Below are 9,568 nucleotides of genomic sequence, written 5' to 3'. Positions count from 1 at the left end.
ATTGTTTCCAGACTCTGTTTTTCATTTTCTTCTTGGCTGTTAAAGATGGTGCTAGAGATGAGGAACTTTGCTGAAAGCAGATGTATTACACTGAGACAGTACCAGTTTAAATTATGGCAGAACTAAACTTGAAGGAGGTTCCTCCAGAACTATGCTATTGTAACTGGGGGCAAGATTTATTCTTGTCACATGATAAAAATGAAACAAATAGGGTTCATTCAGACTCCTTTGGGATATGGTAGATCTAATCTTATTAATTATTCCTGTTTTCTAAGGAGAAAACATCAGATTTCCTCCACTTGGTAATTCTGTTTTCTCAGAAAACATTTACACATGTTCCAATACCCAGCTAGCCCTGGCAGGAACTCTTTAGTGGTTAGAGAAGTGGCAGAAGGTTAAATCATCTGACTTTGATGTGATGTTGATTGTTTACCCTTAGTGTACAGTAATATCTTAAAAAAACCAAAGCAAAGTGGGTGTATTCATTACTGGCCAAACAGAGCTGACAAGTTAAGGAGTATGTGACGCCCCTCAGCTGAGACCAAAGTGCTGCATTTTAATGGAGATTACCGTAAGAACCAAATGAAGTTGTCTGAGGGAAAATGATGTCTCCTGAGCCTTTCTTCTGGTTTGGCCACAAGTTAATAACACAACCAGCACTTAACAACAAAATGCAGGACTGTATTATCTTTTAGCAAATGCCAGTCATGGGCAATCCAAACAGGTCAATTACTAGCAAATCTCCAAAGATCTCCTGAAACCTCAGAAGAGTTAGAGATGCCAAGAAAATGTCTAGATGCACAGAGAAACAGGAACAGAAATAGGGCACAAACCAATTTGCAGAAATGGAATTTAACCCTTAGAGGGAAGAACCCAGCCTTCTACATATTCATTTCCACTCCATTAAATATTTATGGCGAGACATGCATGTAATGTGATTCTGCACTATGGAAAAAGCACAAACGGAATCTGCGCTGTTTCAGTCGTTTAAGCTATTTTTTCAATCTTTCTGTATCTTGCAGGTATAATGGGCAAATGTAGGGTTTTCTGCCACTGATATGTTAGACATTTGGAAATGAATGTGTTCTCTTGAATAATCCTAAATCAGCACACACAAAACAGCGTGTAGAGGCCAGTGACAGCCTATTCTTCAGCTCAATAGCATGTCTACGACTTATTAATATTAATGAAATCTGCACACAAGCATGTGGGGATAATTGACCCCATTAAATTTCATTTACTCATGAGCTACTTTGTAAGGTTTGCCTCTTAGTTATTGTAGTTTTTATCAAGGATAAAAGTTGGAACAGCATTTATGCCAACAAAAGACTGTTTCAGAAGTAGCTTTGTGGGGAAAAAAAAAAAACCAGAAAAAAAAGGAAAGGGAAAAAAGTCTCAAGAAAAATGAAGTACCACAATGTTTTCATCCAAACTTTAAACAGCTAATGAAAATAACCTTATCTTTGCTTTAAACCTTTATTGGGACAGGACATCAAAATCCTTTAGGAGATGAAGGCATCAGCCTCTGTCTATTTTTTTTTTTTTTTGGGATCACTATTTATTTTTTTCATTTGCAGGACTTTGCATTGAGCTGGGTGAACATGGGAAGGTGGAGCAGTATTTCAAACACATACTTGGAGATCTGGATCCATTCAAGGCCGGGATGGACAGGACTCAGAGCGGCCTGATACAATTGAAGATGTCCCTTTAGGGTACTTTCCAACCCAGACCACTCTGTCATTTTGTGGTTTAATTTTTTTTCTCTTAAATTCTGTGAATTTTGCCTTAGCTGAGTTTTCTTTCATGCTTTTTCTATTATTTTTCTGAGAAAGGGAGTAAAACAAGATAGTCAATCTGGCCAAGAATATCTGATAACTTTCAGCTGATCTTTTCTTTAAAAGAATCAGCACATGATATGAAATTGGTTTTGCAAAGTTATGTACAACTATAATCTAGACAGACACAGCAAGAAAAAATACTCGTGTTAGAAGTTGCCATTAGTTTTGCCATAACAACTGTTTTGTAGTAGATATTATTCAAAATAATTTCCCTGACAGTAATTTTATAGTTTCTTGGTAATGATCTCAAACAAACCTCTTTGAACAAACCTTATAATCAGATCAAATCTTGCACAACAGCAGCACTCATACAACATGAGTGGTTGTAAACCTGCTACTTTTTATCAAGAAATCAGCATTTTTACAGTCTTAGCACACCTTCAAAATTCCCTTGTTCAGGGCTGCAGGGCACTTGAAAAAAGGTCCAGAATCATGTTTGGTGTCCCCAGACCTGAACTGGGTGTACACAAGACCCAGTGTCTCCACCAGCTCCAGGCTGACACGCTGCTTGCTGCACCAGAGCAGAATGAATAATCTCCAGACGTGAGTTACTGGCACAATTAAGGCAAGAGCTCAGCTGACTGACATCGTGAACAAAATACCTTTGGCAAAGCTTCTAGTGCAAAAGCACAGAGAGGAAATTCACTCTTGGCGCTGAGTGCTCGCAAGTACAAGCAGGACGAACTGCTGATTAACAAGCTCAGACTCAGACCAAATTCCAAAGGATGAACAATGGCAGTAACAATCTGTTATGTCTCTCTACAGCATGCAAGCAATTTTTCATTAGGTTAGAATCCATAGGCAACTCCAGCAGTGCATTTTCACTGTCTAATTGATACATATGAGGTTTGACTTGCAGCTTTCAAAAGAATCAGGAATACAGAGAATTCTGTACCATCCAACAAGAAAAGCAAAGTTCTGCAATATTAGTTATAGGTGCAGTAGGTTTTGATGGCTCTAACAAAGCTGGGTCATTCAATAGGGCAGGCAGGACACAGTTGTGCTTTGGAGGGTGCACACTGAACTGGACTTCTGGGGTTTCCTCATAAAAATGAACCTGCTGATCCCTTCATGGGGTTCTAGCAGGTTTGGGGACATGATTTCTTCCACAACAGTCAGGTCAACCCCTTTTTGAGGGACATATTTTTCCCCACATTGATTTCTTTTTATAACTTCTACCAGTTTGCTGCAGCACTTCTGGTTTTCTGGTCCCAAGGTCGCAGGGTCACCTCTGAGCCTTTCTCACATATTTTCATCTTCTTTTTCCTTGCCTGTGGTAGTGAGGTCAGTGCAAATAATTGATTATACTGAGCTAGTAGTGGGTATTTCATATTTGAGGGAATTCCCTCTGTTCCAAGTGAAATATTTTTTTGACACTGTGATCTGATGCAGTCCTGGAGATACTTTTGGTTTCATGTAGGAACCTCACTGTCCTCCCTTACTGATTATTGATGTAAATAACATATTCAGGTTTCCTGCAATGCCTTTCTCTTCCAGAACTTCTCCTTTTATACCTCTGCCATATGTTGGCACCATCAGTTTACCAATTACCTTCTAGCCTGAGGTAAGTGAATGCAGTTATTAGGTTTGTATGTTTAGCAAGTCACTCTTCAAACTGTTGTGGGCCTATTTACAGTGGTTTCAGTTAAATTCTCCAAGTCAAGCCTCTTATCTACTTTTCTCCATAGAATAGGACTTACGTTTCGGAGGATGGCTTTTTTCTCCTGATAAACGTGTCTCTGCTCTTTAGACATGGCAACTATGTTTGATATTTGAAGACACTATTTAATGGTATACATTTAAACTGAACCTTTATTGTGCCTTTAAGCAGACTCTACATGGATTGGGCTAGCTGTGCTTTTTTTTTTAAATTAACTTGCCATTTTAAGGTAAATTGCTGCCAAGCCTGATATTTTTTTTACTTTATCCACCTGTGAGGATTTGAATTTGAGAATGACAATGTCAGGACATAATGCTTTTCCTTACATTTAGAAAGTTGGCAGCTTAGCTCTGCTGAATGTATGTGACCAGTAAGAGGTATGTCAGGTATGGCATTCAGGTATGTCAGTCAGTGTCTTACCTCAGCTCTGACTCCTCAGGGGAGCTCTTAGAGCATCTCTGAAGAGCTAAATGGTTGGTACACACTGAAGTAAATGGCACACAATGCTATCCTCTCATCTGGCAGCTGTGAGAGAACCCTCCAAGGGACAGAGAAGGGCTGTGCACAAGTGCACAGTCTCTGGCTGAAGAAGCTGCAGACAAAAATATTACCTTGAGTTCCCAACTTTTCAAGTCCTGGGAGAAACAGTAATTTGGTCGTTTGGTGAACCACACCATGTCAGGAGAGGTTTTTTGAACTCCATGCTGTTCTATCACACTTGACCTGCTAGGTGAATAACACAGTGTGGTATTATCTGATTTCTCCAGTGCTTACAGCAAAATGACTTCATAATAAAAGCATTCACATTCTCCTATACAACTTCAGATTTTGCCAGAGTGTTATGTTTCTAATAATGAAAAACATGGCTTATTTCAGATGATAAAGTAGCCATAAATAAAGAGCTCACAGGAGCAGGCTGACAAATAAACTTTTTATATGTTGGGTATGTATGGGGATGTAGTTTGTGGTGACAGCACATTGCTCAGAAAAGCAGGTCATATGCTGCTTCCTATTATACCAGTGTCAACCCAGAGAATTTCCATTGTCTGTATTTCAACCAGTTCAACTAAGATAAAGATCTCTGCACAGCATTTCATAGCCTTTTTGCCACTGTATAGTATTATTAAAAAAAGAAAGTACTGTAGGGGTCAAATTACTTTCAATATTGTTTGTGATAATAAATGCAGTACAAATGGTTGTGTTTCATCCATTAATCATAATAAAAGCATAAAAACGGCTGGAATAGATTTCAGTAAGGTACCAAGCTCTTCTCTTGCAATATTTTGAAATTTAGGCATGTGGTACAAGGCAATGTCTGTCACTGTGACTGTTACTGGAAACCAGACACTTCAGGGTAAGCATTGCCATTTTATGTTGCATAATGATCAGATAAAGATCCTCTGTCCTTAGACTACTTGCAGTAAAAAGAAACTAAGATGAAATAATTGAAAGGACAATAGAGAGGATGGTTCAGAGGGACAAGTGAAGAGGTATTCAAAAAGCACCATGCCCCATGCACATACCCAAGAACAAGAAGAAAAGGGGAAGCTCTGTGGAGGGCTGGGCTGGCAGAATGCACACAGGTCTAAACCCAGAGTGGTTCCCAGCCTCTTCCCCTGCTAATCTCTGGACCAGAGTAACAGGGGCAGATGTGCTGAGAGCCCTCCCAGCGCCAGCAATGGGGCACTGCTGGCCTGGGCTGGCTGCACTCAGCAGCCCTTGCCAGGGCTGTGATCCCAAAAGTTGTCCTGACCTGGAGGGGAAAAGGAAGTGTTAAATGTGCCACAGTTTGGAGAGGCACAGCAGGTGTTGCTGTAGCCTGGGAGTGATGCTCCAGCCAGCCAGAGCCCTGTGAGGTTCACCTACCTGGCAGTCCAGAGCAGGGGAACTGAACTGAAGGCTCAAAGAGACAGTGACAAAAGTAGGGCAACATCCATGGACAAAGCCTGAGCAGCTTAGCTCACACTAATGGAAAAAGGGATTTGAGTCGCTGAAATCACATTGAACTGAGATGAAAATATAACTGTAAGTATTTCTGGGCTGTAAGAGTGCTGGGAGAGAGGAGAAATAATGCCTACCATACTCCTGTTCTGGAGGATTTTTTTTTACCCTCCTGTTTTTTAATAACACAGATGTTTTTTTCAGTCTGAATATTTACAATTTTTTGTATGCAAACTCAAGAAAAATTTGAAATCTGGTTGCAGGTTTAAACACTTTTCACACATACACACACACATACTAAGCCCCTGCTCCTATATTTCTCCAAATATCTGTTTCATTATGTGCTCTCAGAAAACAACAGCAAACAGCTATACAGAAAAACCTTTTTTGTTATTTTCAAAAAAATTAAACATAATATAGACTCTTTCTAAGAGATCAATATAAAACAGATATTACATGACAATTAATCAAATGCTGTATGTGAAAGGGCAAAATGTAGATCCTATTCAAATTTGTAACAATTTAAAAGAAAAACCAGAAAAAAACAAACTGTTTCTCTGTTCTTAAGTACCACAGAAGAATCTGCCATTTTTTCTGTAATGGAACAGCATGGAGTAATATGAATAATTTGAATTTCAGGAGCTTGTTTCTATCTGAGCAGTCTCATTTCATAACCAAGTCAGATGAGCCCTACCATCCTCACTGGAATGGGAGTCATGTAGGTTCATTCTCATTTTATGGATGAAATTATTGAAAAAGAAACATAGTGAGTTGCCTGGTGCAATGCAGAATATTGTCTGAAGAAGGAATGGCCCCCAGGTCTCTGGCCATCTCGTTGTGTGCATTAACCTCTAGGCTTTCCAGCATGTAAGAAAATGAATTTCCTGGCTATTCAGTTTTTTTCTCTTCTCAGTTGCAGGATAACAGTAATACTTCTGAAGATGTTAGCATTATTTATATTAGATAAAAGATGGTTTTTTAAGCCAATTCATGGTTAAGTTCCTCTGGGGCAAATTCTGCCTGTGCTTTCCAATATTCAATTTATGCTGCCATCAGTAGCACTTCCATGGGCTGACCTGTCTGGACTGGCAGGAGGATGAGGGGCAGGGAATGGGAAAATCCACAGGTTTACCTGCTCACTTCAGGAAATGAAGGTACACCCAATCCCTTGCCCTTCTTCTGGCCTCCCACAAAAGCTCATATGAGTACAAGCACCACACACTAAAAGACATTTATTCCTTCTGCTTCATTTCAGCTGTGGCAAAGCTGGTGGAAACTGTCAAATTATCCTTGGAGAAAATTAAGGATCTCCTGGGAAAAGCAGAATTTTACTATTTTAGTCTACCTTTCTCAACCCCTGCTTAAAGGAAAAAAAAACTGGTAGTGGTTTATTTTGATGTTTTAATACATTAACTAAAAAGTTGTGCTGAAATTCAGATAAGCCTTTTCTCTGAGCAGTCAGTGACCCCGCGTCAGTGCCACCGACTGCCATGCAGTCCATGGCAAAGAGGCACCTAAGAACATGTTTCATTCTCTTTCCCTTCTCTTTGTGCCTCAGCACAGAATTGAATGATACAAATGCTAGAGCCAAACTGCAGTGGTTGTGACAGCTGTGGGGAAAGGGTGGTCAGCCCTGTGGCTGAACTCCTCACCCGTTCCTGTGGGGAGAGCGTGCCTGGCAAGCACACAGACGGCTCCTGCAGAAGGTTACCAGAAGTGTTCATGCACACCCTACTTATTTCTGCACAGTATTCATTGATTCAAAATGCTTCTGAGCCTCTCTCTCCCCTTCTTGATAGAATTCTTATCATGTTTTTAAATCTATGCCCATTTCGGTGTGGCTGATTTAATTTCACACAAAAGAAGTGTGGGAGCAGCAGTCTTGGTTACCCTGGATAAGCACTGGACTACGTGCTACTTGTGTTTGACTACGTCTGCTGTGAGCCCTCAAAGTATCAAGTCCTTCCAGGCAAGACATAAATCTTTGTCAATGAAAAGGGCACATCATCTGCTTCTCAGCTGTTTCTTTTCCAAAAAGCTATCAGATCAATAAGATAAATATTCAAGATGGTTATTTAAAAGAAAAAAAAAAAAAAAAAAAAGGAAAGCCAGAAGACTATTTCTTATGTATTGAACATTTATGAAAAATCATAGACAGGGGATCTGTCCTCATGGCATGTCTCAGGTCAGTCTAGAAATGCAGTAGTGCAGGAAAAGGATTTTTAAAGGGGTAAAGAACTTAATAATACATTGGCTGTAATATTTTTACCTTCTGAGCCAGTCCCTTGCAGCGAAGCTACAGATTAACTCCTAAAACAACGAGGTGCAGCTTTCCTGGGTTAACCAAGCTGGAACAGGGTCAGTCCAAGTGTGAGATTGTGAAGAACGTCATGTTGAACTGGGATCTTTTTTCTCGGTAAATATCTTCTTGTTCCCAGGTATCTTCATACTGAAAAGTTTGAAGAAATTAAACTGATGACCAACAAAAGGCAACAGCTAAAAGAGTAATGGATTTATTATTTCTCTATGAATCCAGTTACTCTCTTTTCCATTTTCAACTTCTGTAGGTGTTGAATTTTAATTTTGGTATTGTTGATACCAAAACAAGGTGATCTCAGCTGTGTATGGGTAAGCTGATACAGTTTCCAGCACTGTTGGCCTTGTACTATCTCAAATCCTAAAACAACCCCAACACAGAGCCCTACCTTTCTCTGTAATTCAGCTGTTTCTCACAAAACTCCTCCTTAACCACGTGTGCATTTGTCAGCATCTTACCCTGTGATCTGTCACATCCTGCAATTTCTGATGCCATATTCAGGAGTTTCTCAGGCCATGCTCTGTGCGGTGTGTCCCATCCCCTGACCACAGCCCTGGCACTCAGTGGCACAGCCACAGCCAGGGAGAGAAACGTGTGCATTCTGCTGGGACTAAACCAGAGTCCCCATGGTATGCAAAAGGTGAAAATACCAAAGTTTCTGGATTGATGTGATACCCCTTTTCCATGCTGCTTAGTTCCTGATCACTGATGGAATGACTTACTGAAAGAACAGGATGCACCATCTGGTCCCAGACAAAGGCAGCACCTTGAGTTAAATAAGAGCTTGAAAGGGACATAAAGATGTTTGTGACAGCCTAAGGAATGGAGGCCACTGCAGGAAGCTGCTCCAGTGAATGATGCGTTCAAAGCTGACAAAACTTTGAGTTGAGAAATGTATAGTTTAGGAGAAATGTCTTTAAATGAGGAGGAACGGAAAACTAAATAAAACCATGATAATCATTGGAACTGTACATAAGATTACTTATATTAGATTTGGATAGGTCCTCAGAGGAAAATAAAAACATCTTGGTGTAAAAAAGATCAGCCACAATAGCAAAGTGGATAGTCTTGGAAGTGCATGGGCCTTTTTATGTGCCATTTTGGAAAACCAAGCTATGAATATATGATTTGTTGCATTTTTGTTATAGAAAGTTTTATCCCATTTTTATGATTTTAGGATTAATAAACATTATCCAAGTCAAGCATAAAATGAGCAGCACCTCATTCAGCACATTCACTGGAATTTCCAGTGCATTTATCATTTTCTTCTGGGAGCATGGATATAGCAATGATTAGAAAACAATACGGCAGGAAACTCTTATGTTAAACATTTGGGTTATGTATTACAGATTATCTCAAATTTTCTGACTTTTCAGATTTAAATATTTTCAAAGTTTTTCTGAAGCTTTTAGCATATTTTCTCCTAAATATGTACAAGCAAGACGGAAGATTCATGGAGGACTCTGGTCTTCTGTTATTGTTTAAACACTGATGCTTAAGGTTTAAATTTACAGAGAAAAAAAATCATTCTACATCAAAACTAAGGTGTTGCATGTTTATTTACAGACCAAGCTCCAGTAGTAATGTGTATTTGTCATGGAAACTGATTTGAGTTTAATTCTAGTCTCTCTTTTGCACTAGGAAAATGTGAGTTTCATTTTACTTGTCTCTGTTTTCAATTATAATTTGACAAAAGAAATAACCACATTACCTATTTGATTTTCCAGAACTTTATCCCAGCACCACCTGTTGAGCCCTCGGCACTTGAATTCTGACATAGAGCAGAGAACAAAATTATGCAGTTGGCATTCT

General features: G+C 39.5%; 1 long non-coding RNA gene across 1 annotated transcript; it reads right to left on the bottom strand.

Moving 5' to 3' along the window:
- Positions 1–1,395: 1,395 nt before the first annotated feature.
- Positions 1,396–8,461, bottom strand: LOC137479257 (uncharacterized). Its single transcript, XR_011002092.1, has 5 exons — positions 8,215–8,461; positions 7,709–7,888; positions 6,572–6,750; positions 3,919–4,090; positions 1,396–1,823 (listed from the first exon to the last, which is right to left on the bottom strand). It is a non-coding gene; the product is annotated as an uncharacterized lncRNA (long non-coding RNA).
- Positions 8,462–9,568: the final 1,107 nt, after the last annotated feature.

The sequence above is a fragment of the Anomalospiza imberbis genome, chromosome 9, assembly GCF_031753505.1.
Source record: "Anomalospiza imberbis isolate Cuckoo-Finch-1a 21T00152 chromosome 9, ASM3175350v1, whole genome shotgun sequence".
NCBI classification, from domain to species: Eukaryota; Metazoa; Chordata; class Aves; order Passeriformes; family Viduidae; genus Anomalospiza; species Anomalospiza imberbis.
Note: the sequence above shows the minus strand (reverse complement) of the source record. Positions and strands in the feature narration are given on the sequence as shown.